The following is a 23,275-nucleotide window of genomic DNA, read 5'->3' as shown; positions in this document are numbered from 1 at the left end:
AAAAAAAAAAAGATATTTCTCTCATTCTAAAATCATGGGTTATGATACATCATCAATTTAGTAACAATTTTTCAGAGGAAAAGGTACCATATAAATATCTACATTCATCCAGATGTTAAAGCTAAATAACAATGGAACACAAAAATCAGAGAAACAAAGAAGTTAATGTCTGGGTTTAGAAAATCTTTGTCAAAGTTTCTTTTGAGGAAATGACCAGCTTGTACCAGGAAAGGGCCTCATTCCCAAGCCACTGTGGACACGAGGTGTGGAACAAAACTTAAAATTTTTTCAGGATGAAAGGTCTGTTTTTTCACATTATCTCAAGAACCCAAAAGGGTCAAAAACCACTAAAAAGGAAAAATGGATCCTGGAAAATGCACAACAGTGGGATAATCCTTGTATTGGCCTAGCATGGTATCTGGTAATACCATATGTGAAAAAAATACTTGTGATTACTACTATAAAAATTTCTGAAGAACTTGATGGAAGACTTGGATTCTCATTTGGTAAGATTTTTTAAATTTGTTTTCATGATATTAGTTCTCTGATCTTGGAGTCACCCTTCTCAGAGGCAAGCACTTTCAACTCATTTTAGTGGTTTCTTTGGTATTTACCCAGAAATTTCTTTGTATACACATTCAAATGATCTTTTCAGATAATCTATTCAATGATGCAGCAAGCCACAGAGAAATACAGTCCATACCACGGTCTGGCCTTTGGCTTTCATGACATTGCTTAGTGTGTGGTTCTCCACAATCTTTGTTTTACTGTTGTCTCCGTAATTCAGCTGCTGTGGCGCTTCCTTATATTCTCAGCCAGCAAGCTTCCTTCACATTTCTTCCCTCCACCCCCAAGGTGAAGTCTTACAGTGACCATATTATTTATTTATGTAAAATTTAACAACTCTCTGAACTCTGTCAGTATTTTAATTAGGATTATTGTTGTTTTCTCTTCATCATCTGGTTACATTTACACAGGTTTTGAATGGTCCACCCCATCCCTTGTTTTCCCATAAGCCCTGGGAAATGTACTTTTTAAATGTACTTTTGATCAAAGTATCATTTACATATAGAAAACTACCCACAAGTGTATTAAACTTAATTTCCAGGAGTCTCCACTCCCATTTTCTTTTATTTGATGTTAAGTCACTTTTAAGCAATAAATTCCTAGTCCTGGTATTAAGGTTCAATTCCATAGGAAATGCATTTTTTTCAGTAACATATTATATCAGAAATTCTATTAAAACTATAATTACATTTCTTTTTGTGCACAAATTGCTTTTCCTGGAGTTAATAATTCATTCTTATTTTTTCTTTTTCTATGCCACCATCATTAATTTTCCAAAATCCTTCTGAGCAATATTATCCCTTTTTTTTGACACCCTAACATGTTTTTTATTTTTTAAGTTTTTAAAAACTTATTTGGAAATATTTTCAAACTTATAAGAAGTCACAAAAATAAAAATAGAACAAAGAACACCCATATATTCTTCAGAAAGACTCACCTACTGTTATTTTACCCCATTTGCTTTTTTATTCCATCTCCCTCTCCTTCTCTCTACACATACACACACATACTGACTGTCATCCTAACTTCCAATCTCTTCCCTACCTCAAACCTTTCTTAGATCTCCCTTTTGCCCTTGGTTAATCACTTGTTTTGGTGAAACAATCTTTTAGTAGCTTCCCTGAGAAAATATTACACTGGAGGTAACATTTCTGAGATGTGGAGTCTTAAAATATCTTTCTTCTACCATCAGAGTGGATTGGTAGTTTTGGGGGTATATAATTATAAATTAAAAATAATTTTCCCTCAGGAGTTTTAAAGCCATTGTCCTTGAAAAACCTGCTGCCGTTCTGACCCTTGAATATGTCGTTTTTCTTCCTTTATGAGACTTTTAAGAAACTTCTTTTTAATCCTACTGATCTAAAAAAACTTTTTAAAGTTTATTTATTTTTGATAGAGAGAGACAGAGCATGAATGGGGGAGGAGCAGAGAGAGAAGGAGACACAGAATCCTAAGCAGGCTCCAGGCTCTGAGCTGTCAGCACAGAGCCTGCCTGATGTGGGGCTCGAACTCACCAACTGTGAGATCATGACCTGAGCCGAAGTCGGACGCTTAGCCAACTGAGCCATCCAGGTGCCCCTAATCCTGATGTTCTAAAATTTCACAGGGGCACCTGGGTGGCTCAGTCAGTTGAGCATCCGACTTCAGCTCAGGTCATGATCTCACAGTTGGTGAGCTCAAGCCCCATATCGGGCTCTGTGCTGACAGCTCAGAGCCTGCAGCCTGCTTCGGATTCTGTGTCTTCTCCTGTCTCTGCCCCTTCCCATGCTCATACTCTGTCTCTCTCTCTCTCAATAATAAATATACATTAAAATTTTTTTTTTAATTTCACAAAGGATGTGCCTTGATATAGGTCTTAAGTTGTTCATTTTGAAGGGTCCTTGGTAGGCCCTTTGAATGTACAAATTCATGTTTTTCAATGCCAGAAATTTTGCACATATTACCACTTAGCCAAATGTGGACTTCTTAAACTGAACCTCTAGGGGTTTTTTTTTTACCCCTTTCTTTTATTTTCCATCTCTTTTTCCTTTTACTCCATTTTCTTGGAGATTAACATGATGTAACTCTTCCAAGTCTTCTATTAAATTCACTTATTAAACTTACTGCTACCATATGTTTAATTTCTAAGTGTTCTCTCCTATCCTATGATTATTCATTTACATAAATAGAATCTTCTTTGTTTAAAGATACCACTTATTTCTTAGATCTAATGAGATAAAACCATCGATTTTTATTTTAGGTTTACTTCTTGGCAGCTTCATTTAGTTTCTTCTGAGTTCCTTGGTGTCATCTCTCATGTTGGAGACTTTTCTCAAATGTATGAGGATCCTTAACTGTCAATTCACTTGTAAGACCAAGGCATTAAAAATATGAATGTCAATTCTAGCCCTGGACAGAATACAATATGGCTATTCCAGCCTCTCTCTCTCTTCCCTACTGATTACAACTAAAAAATGAACAGAATACAGAGAGCAACTACCCGAGGATCCTAAAAAGGAAAAATAGCCAGTGGATAGAGAAGAAAGGTCAAAACTTGAATAAAAACCAGAACGGTGGAATTTTCTGAGGGTTTTTCCTCCTTTACCTTCTTCTTTTGAACCGAGGGTGGTATAAGTTGTGGAATTGTCCATGGGAAGAGATAATAAAAAAGGCCCACTTTCTGGCCAAAGGATGAGTAAAAGGGACCCATGTGAGTTGGAGAATGTGGGAGCTACCAAGTTTGTTTTCACATTTAATTTTTCCCTCCTGGTCTTGCCTAAAGGGAAGCAAGAGAACTGTACCTCAGGCATGGTTTGAGATACCTTGAATTCTGAGAGAAAAGCCTCTCTCTGTCTGGAAAAAATAAGAAAAGGGGCCCCTGTGGTCTTAAGTATGTGGGAGGAATCCTGTAATTTTTCTCTTTTCTCTCATGGCTTTACCCCAAGGGTGAAGTCAGTCACGTGGAACCGTAGAACAGTAAGAAGGGCTAAAGCTCTCTGTGAGAAACCTGTCTTTTTAGCAGGAGGAATTGTGAAAGGGGCCACTGGGAGTCAGAGATTAGGAAGAGAATCCCAGCAAAGAGCAAGCCAAATAAGGGACCCTTAATTCTGAATAGGAATTAACAGAAGTCCCAGAATCATCCTTGAGATGCAGCATGGAACAGATCCAAAGAAGCATAGCAAAGTCTTTGAGAACTAAACTACTGTATAAACCACCACTCAAGGTGCAGACTAACTAACTACTGAGTGTGGCATGTGAAGGGAAACTCAACCAGGAGAACACGGAAAGCTTCGTCTATAGTGGGAGAGACAGAACCTGTAGTCTTAATCTGATTGAGTTATTGCCAAAACAAACATCAGCATCTCAGAAGATCTTTAACAGGACCCAAAGTCTAACAAAATAATATTCAAAATACACTTAAAATAACATGCCAAAATGACATAACGTACAAAGAATTAAAAAAAAGTGACTAACTCTCAAGGAGAAAAAATAATTAATAGATGTCAAGCCTAAAATAACACAGGTATTACCAGTATAAGATTTAAAACACTTACATCTATATTCCACAAGGTGAAAGTAACCAGAAATGACTGGAAAGGTAAAAGTTCTCAGCAGAGAAGGAATCACTAGAAAAGGTCTAACAGTCATGTCATGGAAATCTAGAAGAGACTGAGGTGCACACACACACAAAGAAATACTGGTAAAAACTCCACAAATTTAGCCAAATATAAACATTTACAGACTTGAAAAACTGGGTAAACATGAAAAAGTTGATAAATTCAAGAACATCACACCCAGACACATCATAAACTGCTAAAAACCAAAGACTGAGGGGAAAAAACTGAAAGCATCCAGAGAAAAATAATACATTACCTTAAAGGAACAATAATTCAGGAGACACTGAAGGCATCTTTTTTTTATTAAGATTTTATTTTTAAGTAATCTCTACACCCAACGTGGGGCTCAAACTGACAACCCTGAGATCAAGGGTCACAAGTGCTACCCACTGAGGCAGCCAGAAGCCCATGACACCAAAGCATCTTTAAAGTACTGAAACAAAAAGAACTATCAACCAAAAATTCTATATCCAGCAAGAGCATCTTTCAGGGATCGAGGATAATTGAAGACATTTCAGAAGCAGGAAACTAAAAGAATTTATTAACCACACACTCGTACTAAGAAAAATGCTAAAAGCAGTTCTTTACATTGAGGGACAAGGATACGAGAGGGAAACACGGGAACTTCAGAAATGAAGGAGGGGAGAACAGAAATGGTATACATTTGGGTAAACATAATAGATTATTAGTCTCCTTATGAGTTCTTTAAAATATGTAAGACTACTGAAAACAAATGTTATAACATTGTTGGGGCGGGGGGGTTCAATATATGTAGATGAAACACACATGACAACTATAACAAATGGGACAATAAAGGTCCCTTTATAGATGTAAAATTTCCATATTCTCCTTGGTTATTAAATACTAAATCTAAACAGAATATGAAAGATTATGTATATCATAATCTCTACAACTACCACTAAAAAATAATTCAACTAAAAAATAATTCAGAGATATAAACAAAAAGCCTATTGTGAAGTTAAAATGAAATATAAAAACATCCAGATATCCAAAAAAAGATAAGAAATCGGGAATGGATGAGCAAAACAAGAGAGGGTACAAAGAGGGGGAAAAAAAAAGGTAGACCTAAATCTAAACATATCAAATATTAAATTAAAACTAAACAGTCTGGGGGTGCCTGGGTGGCTCAGTCGGTTAAGCGTCTGACTTCAGCTCAGGTCACGATCTCACGGTCCGTGAGTTCGAGCCCCGCGTCAGGCTCTGGGCTGATGGCTCAAAGCCTGGAGCCTGCTTCTGATTCTGTGTCTCCCTCTCTCTGCCCCTCCCCAGTTCATGCTCTGTCTCTCTCTGTCCCAAAAATAAATAAACGTTAAAAAAAAAAAATTTTTAAAAACTAAACAGTCTGAACACATCAATTATTATGTTGTACACCTGAAACTAATATAATGTTATATATGTCAATTATACCTCAATAAAAAAAAAATCATCCCCCCACCAAATCAAAAGACAGGCATTGTCAAAGTGAATTCAAGAACAAAAAAGGACTGAGTATATGCTGCCGATAAGAAAATCACTTAAATATAACACAGGTTAAAACTAAAAAGATAAAAAAGATATGTCATACAAACAGGAATCTAGAAAAATCTAGAAAGCTAGATTAAAAAGGTTAGAATGGTAAAGTTTGTGTTATGTATATTTTACCATGAAGGGGGGAAAAAAACCTAGAGTGGCTATATTAACATAAAAAAAGTAGTCTTCAGAACAAGGGAACTTATCAGGGTATAAAAAGAGACAGTATATAATGTTAAAAGTGTCAATTTAACCAAGATGACAAAACAATCCTAAATGTGTAAGCATCTAATAAGAGAACTCCAAAATACAGCAGTGATAGAACTGTAATAATAAATAAATAAATTCATAATTGTACTTAGAGCCTTCAACAAATCTCTCAGTAAGTGATTGAACAAACAGAAAATCAGAAAGGATATAGAAGACCTGAATAGAAAATCAACCAACCTGATTTGACTTTTATAGAACATTCCACCCAACAATAGAATACATGTTCTTTTCAAATACACATAGAACATTCACCAAGGTAAACCATACTGTAAACAAAACATAAACGAACATTGTAAACGAACTTGAATAAATTTAAAATAACTGAATCCATAGAAAGTATATCCTCTGACCATAGTGGGAATTAAACTAGAAATCAGTACAGAAATATACCTGAAAAATGTCACCAATTATTTGGAAATTAACACACTTCTAAAAACAAAAATCCACAGATCAAAAAGTCTTAAGGAAATTAGAAAATATTTTGAACCCAATGAAAACATACATATCAAAAGCACTGGTATGCAGCTAAAGTAGTGCTTAGAGAGAAATTTGTAGGATTAAAAGAAGGAAGGAAAAAAAACTAGGGCAAAAATCAATGAAATTAAAGACAGAAAAACAGGAAGACTGGGGCGCCTGGGTGGCTCAGTCAGTTGAGCGTCTGACTCAGGTCATGATCTCACGGTCTGTGAGTTCGAGCCCTGCGTCGGGCTCTGTGCTGACAGCTCAGAGCCTGGAGCCTGTTTCAGATTCTGTGTCTCCCTCTCTCTCTACCCACTCCCCAGCTCATGCTCTCTCTCTTTCTCTGTCAAAAATAAGTAAACATTAAAAAAAAAAAATTAAAAATAAAACAGGAAGACTAAATGAAATCAAAAGCTGATTCTCTGATAGAAAAAAAACTAAAAAACAAACAAAAAACTGATAAACCACTAGCTACAGTTCATAAAAGGAAAAAGAGAGAGACAAGGAAAGAGAGAGATATATACACAGACACAAAATATCAGATATGAAAGAGAGGATATCATTACAGACAGGTATAGACATTAAAAGGATAAGGGAATACTACTCTATGCCCATAAATTTGACAATTTACAAATAGAGCAATACTTTGAAATTCACAAATCCTAACACTCAAGAAAAAACAGAATCTGAATGGTTCTACTAATAGTTTAAAATCTTTCCTCGAAACAAAAACTCCAGGTCTAAATGGTTTCATTGGCAAATTCTAGATAATATAGAAGGAATAATACCAAATTCGATACAATCTCTTCCAGAAAACAGAAGAGAATGGGACACTTCTCAACTTCATTAATTAGAGGCAAGCATTACCTTGACATCAAAACCAGACAAAAACATTACAAGAAATATTAAAAGAAACAAAACTGCCATAGACCTGAATCACTCATGAAAACAGACACAAAAATCCTCAACAAAATATTATAAATCAAATCCAGCAATACACAGAAGGGATAATGGGAGCACCTGGCAGGCTCAGTTGGTAGAGCATGCAACTCTTGACCTCAGGGTTGTGAGTTCAAGCCCCACGTTGGATGTGGAGCCTATTAAAAAAAATAATAATAATGAATCATGGAATCTACCCCCAAAACCAAGAGCACACTGTATACACTGTATGTTAGACAACTTGACAATAAATTATATATAAAAAAAATAAAACTAAATAAAAAGAAGGGATAATGTATCATGACCAAATGGGATTAATTCTGAAAATGCAAGGCTGGTTCAACATTGAAAAACCTATCAATGTGCTTCATCATATTAACAGACTAAAGAAGAAAAATCACATGAGGATTTCAATAGATGCAGATAATGCATTTGCTAAACTACAACATCCATTCATGATTTAAAAAAATGTTCAGCAACTGAGAAGGGATTTTCTTTGACCTGATAAAGGTTATTTATATATATTAAAAAAAAAATCCCTACAGCTAACATCACATTCAACAGGGATAGACTAAATTCTTTCTAAGATCAGGAACAAAAGCAAAGTCTGCTCTCACCACTCCTTTTCAACATTGTGCAGAAGTCCTAGTCAGTACAATTATGGAAGAAAATAAAAGTCACACAGATTAGAAAGTTAGAAATAAAATTCTACCTGCAGGCCACATGACTGTCTACATGGAATCCTAAGCGAGAGGATAAATATACAAAAAGATGATAGACCAAATACAAAAATAGAACTCTGACCTACAAACTCTGCAGCAACTAGTTGAGGAAGCCAAACCACAACTTCTAGGGCTATTGACTGGTTCCAAACATCCAGGACTTGATCAATAATTGTCAGCTTCTCTAATTTTTGCCTCCACTTCCAATTTAGGACCAACCAGAGAAAACCAAATACGCTCCCTTAACCAATCACACAGGATGCCCCACTGCTAGTCAGGCAAGCTTCCAGCTTCCCCATACCAACAACTTCCAACAAGGACAACCTGAAGCTTTCTTTTTCATTAAAAAGCTTTTATATTTTCCTTTTAGATTCCCTTTTGAGTCTGTACCAAATGGAAGTAATGGTGGCTGACACCTTACTTGTTCTCATTTGGGTGATCTTCATGGATAGTATGTTAATTCTCCTCAGACTGATCTATAGAATCAATGCAATTCTAATCAAAATGCCAGTGAGATTTTTTTCTGTAGATAGTGACAAAAATTTATACAGAGAGGTAAAGGAACTAGAAGAGCCAAAGCATTTTTGAAAAAAAGTGTAGGGGCGCCTGGGTGGCTCAGTTGGTTGAGTGCCCAACTTCGGCTCAGGGCATGATGTCACGATTTGTGGGTTCGAGCCCCACATCGGGCTCTGTGCTGACAGTGCAGAGCCCGGAGTATGCTTCAGATTCTGTCTCCCTCTCTCTCTGCCCCTCCCCCACTCGTGCTGACCTTCTCTCTCTCTCTCTCTCTCTCTCTCTCTCTCTCTCTCTTAAAAATAAACATTTTAAAAAATTGTTTAAGAAAAAAATATAGCTGGAGAATACATATTAATTTCAAGATATTCTAAAGCTATAGTAATCAAGACAGTACTGGCAAACAGGTAGATACAGATCAGCAGAGCAGAATACAGAGCTCAGAAACAGACACAATTGATGTTTTTGTTTTTTTCACAATTGAGGTTTTTACCTAAGTACAAAAAAACTTAATGAAGAAAAAAATCTTCAACAAATGGTGCTGGGATTATTAAACATGGATATGCGAAGGAAGGAAGGAAGGAAGGAAGGAAGGAAGGAAGGAAGGAAAAGAATGAAAAGAAAAGAAAAGAAAAGAAGGGAAAGGAAAGGAAAGAAAAGGAAAGAAAAGAGAGGAAGAAAGAACTTTAACCCATTATCTCATACCTCAAGCATAATTCACAACAGAGAAAATTACCAAAGTGGACTTCGAAACTTAAAACAGTTGGTCCTGAAGATAGTGTCAAGAAAATGAAAAAATAAACTAGAGACTGGGAGAAGATACTTGAAAATTACATATCAGGTAAAGAACTTTTATCCAGAATATATAAAGATCACTAAAATCTCAACCATGAGAAAACAAACAACTCAATCAAAAAAGAAAAAGCAAAAGATTTAAATAAAAACATCACCAGATATACAGATGGCACACAAACATATGGAAAGATGTTCAGCATCTGCAGTCATTAAAGAAATGCAAATTAAAAATCTAATGACACACTACTACATACATACCTACCAGAATGGCAAATAAACAAAATATAACAAAACTAAGCATACACATCTAAGTGCCGATGAGGATGTGAAGCAACTGGAACTCACACATTTGGTGACGGTCATGTAAAATGGTACAGCTGTTTTGGAAAAGAAATGATTCGTTTCTTATGAAGTTAAACATACATGTGTCTGTGACCCAGCAATCCTGCCTGTTCATCCATGAGAAATGAACACTTATGCTCACTCAAAAATTTGTTTGCAAATGTTTATGGTAACTTTATTTATAATTGCCAAAAATTGGAAACAACGCAATTGTCCTTCAACAGATAAATGGTTGAACAAACCAATCACTCAATATCACTCAATAATAAAATGAAAGGATATATGCAACATATATCCATGTTGTATATGCAACAACCTGGATGAAACTGCAAATACATTATAATAAGTTAACAAAATGAGACTCAAAGACTGGATACTGTAAAATTCACTTAAATGATATTCTGGAAAAGGTAAAACTATAAAGACAGAGAATAGATAAATGTCTGCCAGGGATTAGGGATGGACAAGTGTGGACCTCAACAGGGAACTGTTCTGATGCGATGGGACTGGTGGGCACCTGGCTGTGTGCATCTGTTTAAACTCAACAAAGTGTAAGCAAAATAGGGAATTTCACTGTATGTAAGTTTAAATTAATTCAGTTCAAAACGCAGAATGGAATTTCTATTATTGGATGTGGTTTTGTCAACATTATATGTTATCATAAGTAGATAATTAGGCAAAGAGCTATCAATTGTATCAGTAAGGGTCCCTGAATGTCAGTATCTGTACATATTTTACCTAGAAAATAAATTTCTGTACAAAATAAAAATTCCACCAGTCTCCTACCGCTAGAGGTAGGGATGCGCTTACAGCTTTATTCTCATTTCCTTGGGGGTTCCTGAGGGTTCAGAGATAAACACATGCATAAAAGCCATTATGTTTACCTGGAAATTACTCATATTTTATCAAATACATATGTGCCAAGCAGGTGGTATCTGAAGCAGTAGGTAGGAGCTGTGAAGTTGGACGGAGAACACATGAATCAGAGTATCTACCCCCAAGAAGCTTAGTCTTTAAAGAATGGGGAAAAGTCATATTCAGAAACACAGAAATACTGTAAAGTACCTATGTATCTAAGTGAAGAGAGCTTAATTCTGCTTAAGAGGGTTAATAGGTAATTGGTACACAGCAGAGATTGATTGGGGTGGGTGGGTGTCAGAACCGAAAGATAAGACCAGTTAGGAGACTGCTGTGTCCATGAAATGTGAAGGTCTGAACTAGGACAAAGAGCACAAAAGATGAACTCAAAAGAAATTCAGGAAGAAAAATGGACAGATTTGACAACAGAATTGTGAGGGAGTAATGACTGGATAGATGGTGAGGCCACTCATGAGACAACACAGGAGGAAGAACAGTGGATGACTGAGTTAGGTTTTTGTTTTTGTTTTTTAATGTTTATTTATTTATGTTGAGAGAGAGAAAGAGGAGAGAGACAGAGAGAGAAAGAGAGAGAGAGAATCCCAAGCAGGCTCCTCACCGTCAGTGCAGAGCCCAACACAGGGCTCAAACTCATGAACCGTGAGATAATAACCTGAGCCAATATCAAGAGCTGGTCGCTTAACTGACTGAGGCACCCAGGCGCCCCTGAGTTATTTTTAACATGTTGAGTTTACACATATCTCTGAGCCACACAGATAGTTGTGTTTAATAAGAGGCCCAAAATAAAAATCTAAATATTTATAAATGGGTTTAAAATTTGGATTTAGCAGTGTGGTTCTAAAAACAATAGCCATGAAAAAGATAGCTCAGGGAGAGTAGTTTTTTAAATGTTTATTTATTTTTTTAATATTAAAAAAATTTTAATGTTTATTTATTTTTGAGAGAGAGAGAGGGAGACAGAGTGTGATTAGGGGAGGGACAGAGAGAGGGAGACACAGAATCCAAGCAGGCTCCAGGCTCTGACCTGTCAGCACAGAGCCCGACGCCCGGCTTGAACTCACAAACCTCAAAATCACTACTTTAGCCAAGTAAGACACTCAACCGAGCTACCCAGGCGCCCCAAATGTTTATTTATTTTTGAGAGAGAGACAGTGCGAGGGAGCGAGAGCGAGCACAAGCAGAGGAGGGGGCAGACACAGAATCTGAAGCAGGCTCCAGGCTGAGCTGTCAGCGCAGACCCCAACACAGGGCTTGAACCCATGAACTATGAGATCGTGACCTGAGCCAAAGTCAGATGCTTAACCAACCGAGCCACCCAGGTACCCTGGGAGAGTATTTAGAAAAAGATTATATAAAGAAGGAGTCCATGAGGGTGACTGAAAACTGGCTAGCGCAATAGGAGAACCAGGAGAGAGTATAAGAGGAGTGAATGAAAGAGAATTTAAGGAAGAAAACAGTCTTCAATATCAAATCCCAAGGAAAAGATTAGTAAGATACAAAGTGAAAAGTACCTTCTAGATTTGGCAATTAAGCTAGTGATTAACCATGATTAAAAGAATGGGCAGGTCTTAGGGGTGCCTGGAGGGCTGACTCTTGATTTTGGCTCGGGTCAGGATCTCATGATCATGAGATCAAGCCCTACATCTGGCTCTGTGCTGGGTGTGGAACCTGCCTAAGATTCTTTCTCTCTCTCTCTCCCCCTCTGAACTCTCCCCACCCCCCAAAAAAGAATGGGCAGGTCTTTTTTTTTTTAATACTTATTTTTGAGAGAGAGAGAGAGTGAGCAAGTACGAGGGGGGGGGGCAAGGGGGGGTAGGGAGGGGAGGGCAGAGAGAGAGGGAGACACAGAATCTGAAGCAGGCTCCAGGCTCTGAGCTGTCAGCACAGAGCTCGATCCATGCAGGGTTCAAACTCACGAACCCGAGATCATACCTGAGCCGAATTTGGATGCTTAACTGACTGAGCCACCCAGGTGCAACATCACTTTAATGTTGGTATGCCCAATTCCAATCTGGGGCAGGGGGCTTCTTATCCCCCACAAAACCAAGCAATTCTTGAACACAAGCAAGCAAGCTGTCTGAGAATTCAACTCAATTCCATCAAGATGTGGAGATTCCAGATTCCATAGATTAAGGGCTAAATCCTTCAAGACCGCCTCCAACCTCAACTTCAGAGGCCAGCTGCCAGCCCCAGCAGCTCTCTGAACCCAGTCCTTCTTGATTTTTAATGGAGGCTTCATTACATAGACTAGCCCAAAAAAACTCCAAAACCAAAAACCAGAATTGATTAATCTAAGAGGAGAAAGAAATTGGTGGGAGAAAAAGAAATCGTGAGATATTATTTTTAAATCCAAATATACCAGTAATCAAATTAACCATGTGAAAGGTCTATTAACATATCTGCTAAAAACACTATTATCAAAACTTGTGGGATTTAGCTAACAGTACATATAGAGAGAATTTTTAACCATAAATGCATGCATTAGTGATCTAAATATGAATCTCAACCAATTAGAAAATTAAAAGCAAATTAAACCTCCCCAAAGTAAAAGAAACTAATATAAACAGTCAGTGAAATAGAAATAAGTATAATGGCACAAATCAAAGATTAATAAAAGGAATCAATGCCTAGAAAGACCCATCTTTAATTAAAAAAAGAGAAAAAGAATTTCAAGAATGAGAAAAAGCACACCATTTACAGAAGCTACTTAATGTTCATTTTTCAGATCCCAGCTTTTGACCCTTGACGGGGGAAGAGCCTCCCCACCCCTCCTGTCAGCTTCGTAGGGTTTTTACTCTCATACAACCAAGCTCCTTCCTTGAGAGCTTTTCTTGGATTCTGCACATACATTTATGTGTCTCCCATGAGTCTATGCTCCATGAGAGGGATCCCTCACTGTGACTACCCACAGTCTAGCACAGTGTACAGTCATTTACTTAACAAAAACTGAGTGCCCACCATGTGCCTCGTACTATTTTAGGGGCTCCGAATACAACAAACAAAACAGACAAAATTCTATGCCTTACATTCTCATGGAAGGAGTGGCAAGCAAACAAGTAAAATATATATGTCAGATGGGGAGAAACAGAAACAAGGCAGGGAAAGGGGAGTGTGGGGCTGAAAAAATTATGTTTAAAATTTAAAGTCAGTGAGGTGAGAAAGCAAACTATGCCCACCTGGCAAGTTTGAAGAACAGTCAAGAAAGCATGGATGGAACAAACTGAAGGGGAGAGCAACAGGAGACCAGGAAAGACAAGGAAGAAGAAAGCAATAGGAGACAAAGTCAAAAAACATCAGGGCAAGGGTAGCAGCAGATCATACAGGATGTTTAGGCCATTATTATGACTTTAGCTTTTACTCTCAATGAAATTTGTGGGTGTGGCCACTGTTTCTATTAATTTTTTTTTTTTTTTACTGTTTATTTATTTTTGAGAGAGAGAAAGAGAGAGAGTGTGTGAGTAGGGGAGGGGCAGCGAGAGAGAAACACAGAATCCGAAACAGGCTCCAGGCTCTGAGCTGTGATCACAGATCCCGGTACGGGACTTGAATTCATGAGCCGAAGTCAGACACTTAACGGACTGAGCCACCCAGACGCCCCGCCACTGTTTATAATTTAAAAGGATCACTCTGGCTGCAGTGTTGAAAACAGTCTGAGGGACAAAGGTGGAAATCAGGAGTCCAGTTATGAGGCTACTACAATAATCCCCCAAAAAGACCATGGTGAGAAATGGTTAGACCTCGCATAAATTTTGAAGGTACAGAGAGCCACACAAGACTTGCTCATAAATTGCATGTGCAGTGTGAGATAAGGAAAATGGTCTAAGATGATACCAAGGGTTCAGCTTGAGCGGTTGAAAACAGAAGTTGGTATCTTCTGAGCTGGTAAAGAGAAGGCTTTGGAGAGACAGAGAATTGAGGGAGAATTCAGTTTTGGACACATTAAGTTTAAACTGCCCTTTATGTATCCAAGTGATGAGATGTCAGATAGGCAATTAGAGGAGTCTGCAGTTTAAACTAGAGATAAAAATTTGAGAGCCGTCAGCACATGGGTGGTATTTAAAGTCATGACACTGAATGACATCACCAAGTACCCTTTGACAAATGACTCAATTCATCAATCAATGACTAATAAACAAATGACGTGGCCCTCTGAGCTGTCAAGGATCAGTTTTGTTGAACTTTGGAGACTTGAACTTCAGTTGGAGTGAAACCACAACTATGCTGCTTGTTGTGTTTTTTTTTTTTTAAAGAAGAATCTTCTCAAATATCACCTCCAAGGGGAAAAAATGTATAGCCAATTATAACATACGTTATAACGTATAGTAATATAGTAGTTTATAATTAACAGTAAGAAGCAGGACAAAACTTCCTGGGGTTATAGTTATGTTCCACATCTGCATTTCTTAAAAGTGGCACTACTGACAGCTGTGACCAGAGTCTACCCACTAGATGTCAGTACTTCCCTACCCTTCCCATGCCCAGTTGGAATAGCTAAAAATATCTCCACATGGTCAAATGTCCCCTGGGAGGCAACATCACCACTCATTGAGTACCACTGCCCTATATCTTAACAGAATTTTGGCTTACAAAGGTGTATGTATTTATGTCAAAACTCAGAGAACATATACGATCAGTGTGTTGCACTGTGTGTATTTTAGCTCAAAAGAAAACAAACTACAAACACACAGTGAACTCTAGTTAATGATATACATGCTAAAGTATTTAGGGTTTTTTCAGTGATGGTTGGATAGAGAGATGGATATTTGTATAGTCATGTATAATGTATAATGCAGGCATAGTAAAATGTTAGTGGTAGAATCTAATTGGTAAATATACAGGCACTGTAAAAAACTCTTTAAACTTTTCTGTATGTTTGAAATTTTTCGTAAGATGTTGTGTTATTGTCATTGATCCATTACATAAATCAGGTACCCAGTGGAGCCAGTTCAGAAGCATGGGGATACTTGCGCATTGGAAAGGATCAGCTGTAAGCACTTGTGACTTGGAAAGTCACAAGTTATACCACATAGTATGTTGTCTCTGATGGCTCCTTGAAGAAGAAACAATGCTCTACAGCTCCGCTATCACTAATAACTTATATCAGCAAGTTCACACTTCATAAGTATATAAGAACACTTTAAATAATCTGAAATTTCAGTTAAAACTATAAATGCCGGGGTGCCTGAGTGGCTCAGTTGGTTAAGCGTCAGACTCTTGATTTTGGCTTAGGTCACGATCTGCACTAAGTGTGGAGCTTGCTTGGGATTCTCTCTCTTCTCTCTGCTCTCCTGTTCGTGTTCTCTCTCAAAATAAATAAATAAACACTAAAAAACCCCACAAAACCCTGTAAATGCCTGCACACTGTTTCATGAATGCATTGTAAAATACTTGAAAATTAAAATGTAATAATGACTAAATATGTTATATTTCTTGTTTCTAATAAGGCATTTTTACTGTAGTATTATCTTACTATGTAATTATACCCCAATACTGTGTAATGTGCTCTGTTGTGTCATATAGTAAGTATCAAATCCTTTTAACAGATACAGTGAAACCGGTTATTTCCTATAGACTTAAATACTAGTGCATATAAAGCCTACAGCTTTACTGCGGGCAATACAATCATCTAGTCCACTGACTTTCAAAGCATGGATCACAAACCAGTGGTGGTCTATGAACTCTCTTATGCATTCATGTTGAGATCAATTCAGAAACTGAAAGTAAGCACTTAGAAACTTTTACAGAAGTGTAACATTACCATGACATCAAAGTGCATTAGTGGATTGTCTTGTTGAACAGAATACAGACAGATCCAAGTGTGGACAAACTCATGTGGTGAGTTGTATATGGCATTACATGTGCTAGTCAAGCATAGAATCAAGTTACATGTGAGATTTTAAGGTAATCTTGCCAGCTACCTGAAGGTGTATAAGATTCTGAGAAAATGCACAGGCTTATTCATTTTCATAACTAGTTAATTTTTTTTTTTTTTTTTAAATTTTTTTTTCAACGTTTTTTATTTATTTTTGGGACAGAGAGAGACAGAGCATGAACGGGGAGGGGCAGAGAGAGAGGGAGACACAGAATCGGAAACAGGCTCCAGGCTCCGAGCCATCAGCCCAGAGCCCGACGCGGGGCTCGAACTCACGGACCGCGAGATCGTGACCTGGCTGAAGTCGGACGCTTAACCGACTGCGCCACCCAGGCGCCCCATAACTAGTTAATTTTATGAACATTTTCATCTTAATCAAGCCGGCTTTTTATTTTATTATTTAACATAATTAGCTAAATTAGAGAAGTGAAATTTAGATTACTGTAACCTAATTTACTGAACAAGCTTCAGTGGATTTTTCAGCATCTTTTTAGTGGAAAAGACACATCTTTTCTGAATGCACCAGTGGCAGTAAACGAAATGAGAATGAAGGAAGTGGTTCTGAATAGATGAAGACTAGCAGAGGCCTACTTTCAATCAGGAGTATGATCCCTTGTAGAATGAGTTCAGTTTTGTAGCCATAATTGATGGTGAAGTGCTAACATCACAGTATGTTAACTGCAGAGATATACTGGTTAATGGAACAACAAAACCATCTAAATTTAAGGAGTGTTTATATATAAAATGTGCACAAAAATGAGTTCAAAACCAAAAGAATTACTTGAAAGAAAGAGCACTGAATTTAAAAGCCTAACAGAAGCAGATATTCAGTATTTCATCCATAAATGTTTGTTTTACAGGCTTCCTATCCTAGCACTTTGGACTGTTAGAACTAAAATGGTAAATACGATTGTTAAGAAACAAGAGAATAACTAAATCAAAAATATTTGCTTGGAAATATTGGGTAAATCTGTATTTTTCAAAGCTAGCATAACTTACCACATTTAGAAACTAATGATCTGGAAGAACCAATTTACAAAACAATACTTGCAAAGTATTTTTCATTGTACCTGGACAAGTGCACAGATATTGCTAATATGTTGTTTAAATATGAAGGAAGAACTCTTGCTCTCAGTGGAATAGCCAGCAAACACAATCAGAGCTTTGAACTGGATAAAACTATGAAGAATTACATTGCCAACAAAAGTGATCTGGAGTTTTGCAGAGAACAATGTTCTGATGGCACAACTGATATGACAAGAAAACATTCTGGAGTAATTTTCCAGATGAAGAAGCATCAGAAAGTAAATCAACACACTGGTTCTTCTGTTGACAAAATCTTGTTACACAAAAAGTCAGTTTAACTCAACAGCGGGTTTAGTGTCCTAATAAAAATCATGAAAATGTAAAGCATCAAAGATTATTTTATTATGTAATAATAAAGATGTATCTTATAAATGATTACTGATGGATTAATGTTAAAACAATGTTAATGTTAAAACACTGGCTACTGGGGGGAAGTTGAAATTACAAACTCAGTGTTTTCTGTGAGATAAAAAACAAGTTTCATTCCACTTTTCAAAGATGGCACTAGATAACCAAGTTGTATAATATCTTCAGTACTTTTAATGATCTTAAGCCTTCCTTACAAGGAAGAAATGCAACATGCTTTTCAATGGCAGTTGAGATAAAGCAAAAAACAAAAGTTTCCTTGGAAGAAGTTTTTATAGATTATCACCATATGATTTATAAATGTAACAGAACACTTTGAAGTTTAACTTTCCATCCAAATGAGATCCACAGATAGGAAATGTAATAGAACCGAATGTATTTCTTTCATTTAAAGATAATTTAACCACTGACAGCATAAACTGCTGGAATTCACTACTGTTGAAAGATAAAGCATCACTTGTTTTTGGTTAAATTCTAAATGAATATTCTGAGCTTGATGAAACTGTTTTTAAGATCACTTCTTCTAATCCCACCAACATAATTAACATGTTCTCTCCTTTATTTTTTAATAGAATACACATTTTATTTTTTATTTTTATTTAAATTTAACATTTTATTTTATTTTTGAGAGAGAGAGACAGAACATGAGTGAGAGAGGGGCAGAGAGAGAGAGGGAGACATAGAATCTGAGACAGGCTCCAGGCTCCAAGCTGTTAGCACACAGCCCGATGCAGGGCCTGAACACACGAACCGCATGATCACAACCTGAACCAAAATTGGACACTCAATTGACTGAGCCACCCAGGCACCCCTTATTTTTATTCTTGAGAGAGACACAGAGAGAGAGAGGCAGAGGGAGAGACAGTGAGAATCTTACGCAGGCTCCACACTTACCGTGAAGCCTGATGTGGGGCTTGATCCCACAACCCTGGGATCATGACCTGAGCTGAAATGAAGAGTCAGATGCTCAACCGACTGAGCCGCCCAGGCACCCCACAAATCCCTACTTTAGAGTACTATTAAATAAAAGCATAGCAACAGTTTAACCCTATGTCATCATCTGAAAGTACTGCCAACTTCAATCCAACCTAGATAACAAGCAAGACATAAGCTCATTTGTCACATTTAAACTTTAAGTACTGATAAGACAATGCTTGTTCAAGGTATATGTTAGGTGTCTAAAATACCCAACTGCTGGGGTGTCTGGGTGGCTCAGTCAGTTAAGTGTCTGACTCTTGATTTCAGCTCAGGTCAAGATCTCACAGTCATGAGATCAAGCCCCACAGTGGGCTTTGTGCTGACAGCACAAAGTCTTCTTGGGATTCTCTCTCCCTCTACTTCTGCCCCTCCCCTGCTCGTGCTCTCTTTTTCTCAAAATAAGTAAATAAACTTTAAGATAAATAAAATACCCAACTGCTATTTATCATAACTTTATTTTTATTATTTTTTTTAGGTAATCTCTACACCCAACATGGGGCTCAAACTCACAACAGTTGCATGCTCCACTGACTGAGTCAACCAGGCATACTTCTATTTCATAACTTCAGATACAATTACCAAATAACATAAAGTTAAGAGTGTAATAGAGAAATTTACCATAGTAATTGACTATACATGCACAGTTTTTATAATTCTTCACATTATTTTACTGATTATACTATTAAAATGCAATTTTGTCAGTTGCATAAACTACTTGACCTTTTATTTAGCATGTGTTATTTGCATTTATTTTTTGATAAATGTTTTTTGTAAACTATCAGTCCATAATAGATGGGAAATTTTAAAAACTCATCTTCTACCAGTTTGAAAAACACTGGGCTAGCCTAAGTAGCTACTTGTATCTTGAGTTTCCGTCAAGAGTAAATCCACATAAATCCTGAATGAATCTCTATTAACTGAAATTTTACCAACACTTGAAGTAAACTTAAATTATTAAATATTTGGAAACTTGAAAGTTTCCAAATACAGAAAAATGTCTTAACCGGTTGTTGGTATTCATATGCAGAGTAGTTGTGGCTTCCCTTTATCAGAGGAGTTCACAGGTCTGACACATTGCTTTCTTTTTTATGGTAAATAAAGAGAACCTGGACTATAGCATATTTTCATATTTAATCCAGCATTTCAGCCACTGAAACTACTGTCTCCAACGGAAAAAAGAAACTGATGAGGATTCTCTTAAAAGCAAAACCTCCCCAGCTGAGATTAACAAACTGAACAAAATTGTCTTTGTAAATATCAACATGTTCTGATTGTAACCTTAGACTCCCTGAAGTGTAAGTAAATTTGAACTTGAAAAATAATTAAACACCTGGTTCAGAGATCTGTAGATCATTAGGCTAGCTAATATCAATGAAAATATTAGACCTTCACCCCCATGATTTAAAAATAACAGTGGTATTCACAGTGGCATATATTGCCAGTAATTAAAACTGGACACTGGGAGATGTACTGTGGGTTATTCAGGAATATGAAAGCAAATCTAAGCCACTCTTTTTTTTTTTTTTAACGTTTTACTTATTTGGAGAGAGAGAAAATACAAGCAGGGGAGGGTCAGAGAAAGAGGGAGAGAGAGAGAATCCCAAGCAAGCTCTGCACTGCCAGTACAAAGCCCGATGCGGAGCTCAAACTCACGAACTGTGAGATCATGACCTGAGGCAAAATCAAGAGTTGGACACTTAACCAACTGAGCCACCTACATACCCCTAAGCCACTCTTTGAAGACATAAGTCAGTGCTGGGAAGAGGATACCTGAGGCCATCAGAATTATTGCTACCATAAATAGTTTTCAAGTATGAAGGGAAAAAATTTTAAACCTCCATTTTAACTTAAGGTTTTAATGATTAATTTCACATTAATGTGAAAAGAAATAGAATTCTAGCAGCTACATGCACAAAACTGAGGTTCAGTCCCATTCCCTTCAAATCACCTATCTTGAGTCAATACATTAAGATTTGTTTTCCATCCCTATACGAGGATTCTTACAACTAGAAAAAAAAATGTAAGCACTGCTTTGTAACTTTTTTATTCATCACAGGTTAAATGGTATCACTCCAAAATGCAATCTCAAATCTCTTTCATTCTGCAAAAGTCTCTGCTGACCTCTCAGGAGAAAATGTAAACCGCAAATTATGGATCTCCTTCACTTTCTGGTACACCACTACCACTACTGTTTTACTTATTTTGTTTATATCGTCTGTGTCTGGCATTAAATTGGACTTCAGGAGAAAAGGAACTCTCATTCATCTTTGGGTTCCCAGGTCAAAATTCTAAAGTATAAATAATTAAAGAAAGGAATAACCAATTCTCTCAAGTTCCCAATTGCCGTCCTCTAAAGAATAGGTATTTTGTATTCAAACTTTCATTACTTTTTCTTTGACCAGTTCTCTACCTTCTGGGGTCTCAAAAAGTAGTTGAAGAAGTAGAGGCTGTCTAGGGGCGCCTGCCTGGGTGGTTCAGTTGGTTAACCGTCCGACTTGTGATTTCAGCTGAGGTCATGGTGTCACAGTTTGAGAGTTCAAGCCCCCCATTAGGCTCTGCACTGACAGTGTGGAGGCTGCTTGGGATTCTCTCTTTCTCCTTCTCTCTCTCTGCCCCTCCCCTGCTCTTGCTCTCTCTCTCAAAAAAAGTAGATGCTGTCCAGAATCCTCCCACATAACAATCTTTGCAAATAAAAACTCCTGAGCCCTAACTTTGTACTACTAAAAGCCTGTGATTCCACATTTTAATTGTGTCAAAGTGAAGTAAGGGAACAAATAACAATACTAATACTAATACTCCATTTTCTTTTCTTTCCCAGCCCTAATGTATTTTAAAATGTACTACACAGTGAAGTTTAAATACCTTAGAGCTGAAAAACAGATATAAAATCTGAGTCTCAAATAGTTGATATAAATTGAGAGGAAAGTAATAAAATGCATAGAGCTTAATATTTTTAAAGAATCTCAGAAAATTCTGCATATGGGGAAAGGATTAATAGAGACGAAAAGATTTTCAAAGATGAATAACATGACTTGCCAAATTTAAAACAGCAACAGAAGTAGTGAGTAGCAGATAAACTACTACCAAACAAAAAGTGACATAAAACAATAAATGGATAAATTATCCCACAATAATAGAACAACAAAAAGGACAAAACAGACTAGTAAAAGAAAAAAATCTTAGAAATATTACACAGATCAACCTTACCAATAATAGTTGTAGAAAGAAAAAAAAAACAGTATTTATTCTTTTAACAAATTTATTGAGCATACAGGAAACTATTGCCAGGCACCAAGGAGGCAATAGTGAACAAGAGTGATATGGAAAAGTTCATATTCTAGAACAAATAAAGCTGAAGTAATAACCAAAGAAATGAAAACTAAACTATTAAAGTAGGAAGAAGGAAGGAGGGAGAGAGGGAAGGAAAAAGGGAAAAAAAGTGAGAGAACGAAGGAGAGAAGGTAGTTGAAGGAAAAATAAATGTACACATTTTGTGTTCTAGCTAAATTTAATGCAGAGATTGGCAGAATTTTCAAACTTCAAAGATAAAGAAGTATCCCATAAGCATCAAGTTACAGTTTAGAAAACAATCTGATTGGCAATGTTTAATACTAGGCATGTAACAAGGAAAAGGTTAAATTGGCACTCCTATACACTATAGGGGGAGTGTAAATAGGCACAATTTTCTAAAGATTAATTTAACAATCCCACTTCTAGGAATCTAGCTTAAGAAAATAATCAATGATGTAAAGATTTACATAAATGTGTACAAGGGTGTTCAACACAGTATTATTTAAAATGGCAAATTGAAAAACAACCTAAATGGCAAATTATCTAGGATGAAGCAAATTACATTTTGGATATTCAGTGGAATACTATACAGACATTAAAAGCTCTTTTCAAATATTTTATTATATGTCAAAATGCTTGTGATTCAAACTTAAATGGAAATGAAGAGCATGGCCTCAATTTTTTTTTCTTAAAAAAAAAAAGAAAACCCAGCACATACTTATGTATAGACATTTTGATGAATATGCATGTGTACACATACATATTTATAAACAAAAATCAACTGGGAGTGCACTAAAATATTAATAGAGGTAATTTTTATCTCTTTTACTTTGCAAAGCTTTTCAAGACCATTTACATTTAATGTAATGACAGGTTGATATGACTATGTTTATTTAAGTCTAGCATCTTGCTGTTCCCTGTTTGTCCAAACTGTATTTTGTTCTCTTTCCCCTCATTACCTGCCTTCTTTTGGATTAACGGAGAATTTTTTTAGGATTCCATCTCCACAATTACTTGATTAGCTATAATTCTATTTAATTTTCCTAGTGGTTACTCTAGGTTTTACATTG

General features: G+C 36.7%; 1 protein-coding gene across 1 annotated transcript in view; it reads right to left on the bottom strand.

Moving 5' to 3' along the window:
• The window catches only part of VKORC1L1 (vitamin K epoxide reductase complex subunit 1 like 1), a 63,431-nt gene that overhangs the window by 15,232 nt on the left and 24,924 nt on the right, over positions 1–23,275 (bottom strand). The window lies entirely within an intron of this gene.

The sequence above is a fragment of the Panthera uncia genome, chromosome E3 (genome assembly GCF_023721935.1).
Source record: "Panthera uncia isolate 11264 chromosome E3, Puncia_PCG_1.0, whole genome shotgun sequence".
NCBI classification, from domain to species: domain Eukaryota; kingdom Metazoa; phylum Chordata; class Mammalia; order Carnivora; family Felidae; genus Panthera; species Panthera uncia.
The sequence above is the reverse complement of the archived record's forward strand: the minus strand, read 5'-3'. Positions and strand labels throughout refer to the sequence as shown.